We start from the raw sequence: 1,929 nt of genomic DNA on the forward strand, positions 1-1,929 counted from the left end.
CTATTTGTTTTTGCTTCTCTGATTGCATTTTTTAGAGTTGATGAATTATTTGATGGGTAGATTTGCAAATTCAGTATGCTAATTTTAACGTTTATGTAACGTTTCACATATAGAAAGTTCGCTAACAATTCTTATAATAATCACTGAAATGCGGTTTCTCCTGTATACAGTAGTTTGGCAATTCATTCTTCAATTTCCTGAATTTTGATTACTCTTTTGGTGAAGTTTGTATCATTAATTATTCATCCCATCACCCTCCTTTATTTATCTCTCCCTCTCTCTCTCTCCCTCCCATCTCTTTCTCTCTCTCTCCCCCTTCCTCTCATGCGTGAATATTCTTCTACCTGAATTAGCACGCTGTCATTCATAACACTCAGTCTTGGCAGAGATAAATAAATAAACCAGGCACATATATGCCTCATTTCATATGCCATTTCCATTTTCTTATCCATCACTTTCCTGCCTCTTTGGTCGACTATCATTCAATTAAACACCATTATCTGCTGGTATGCTTGGGGAATTTTGCACTCCTAAGCTGCCCAATTCGCCTCAACCTTTAATCAGAAGCAAAAAGGCAATTAATCACAGAATCAGTAGGTACTATGGAAAACAAACCAGAGGGGATGGACTTTATCACATTTTCTCTAATTAAGCAAATTACTTGAAGGTAATGTGATGCATTTAGCAATTTACAAAAACAGTAAAAAAGGTATGGAGTAGAGTCGCGTTGAGTCTTCACTGAGAGGTGTTAGGCAGCATGCTTTAGCTAGGAGTGTATCGACGGGGCTTTCATTTAAAAGGGATCAAATGGCATGTTTGCTCAGCTGCTTTTTATCCCACGGGGCTTATAAAGAAATCATTGCATCTCTACATTAGAAATAATCACTGGGGTTGTCTCGGATTTGACATTCACTTTACCAATAGCAATAGTAACTAAAAGCTAATGTCTTCTACATTAAATATAATGTAATCATTAATGGATGTAGTTTTTATCACATATTGTTCAAGATTTATTGCGAGAAACGGGCCTTTGTCATAACACGTTTTTTGCAGACATGTATAGAAATTCTTAATGGTCTTTAAAGTTCTCCTTTACGGCTTCATCACCACTTCCAAATCACACACCCTCCCTAAAAGCAGTTAATCTCTAAAAGTAAGTCAGACTCCTCGGTAAATGAGGGGAGGGACAGGAATGCATTCAGACTGAGAATCGCCAGCTGTGGCTGTTTCTGCGGGTAGAAATCAGTTTGTACTCCTGCAACACTTTGCAAAACAATAATTAACTTGGAAAAGTTGTTGGAACATTTTGAAATTGTTCACTGAAAGGCTGCTACAATTATGTTTCACAATGCATTGTAATGGGGTTTCTGAAACTTCACACAACATAATTGTTGAGTAGCGTAATTGTCAGAGAGAAGATCTGTGCTAAGACATCAACCCAATAATTCCCTTGGATATCAAAACATGTACAATAGAAACATATTTCTGAAACACCTGCACTCTGATGTACAGGCACTCATACAATACGTGGCTTCAGAATCAGAATCAGAATACCTTTATTAGTCCCACAGAGGGGAAATTTGCAGCGTTACAGCAGGAAAGAGCCACAGACAGCTCAGTGTTGCATATCTGAAATGCGTTAAAAAAGTACTAAGTTATAATATAATAAACAAACAACACAACAATATGCTAAAAAAAAAAAAAGTACTAAGTTATAATATAATAAACAATAAACAATATGCTAAAAAAAGATAAAAACTAAAAAAGTTACATAATTTTCAAAAATACAGATCAAAGACAAATCAAATCTACAAATCGAACTGCGGAACACTGGTGTTTTGGGAAGACTCAAATGATTTAATTCCCATTTAAAATCATTAAACTAAATACGAACATTGTGTGTGTGTGTGTGTGTGTGTGTGTGTGTGG

The sequence above is a fragment of the Notothenia coriiceps genome, unplaced genomic scaffold (assembly GCF_000735185.1).
Source record: "Notothenia coriiceps isolate Sejong01 unplaced genomic scaffold, NC01 NC01_scaffold00020756, whole genome shotgun sequence".
Taxonomy (NCBI): domain Eukaryota; kingdom Metazoa; phylum Chordata; class Actinopteri; order Perciformes; family Nototheniidae; genus Notothenia; species Notothenia coriiceps.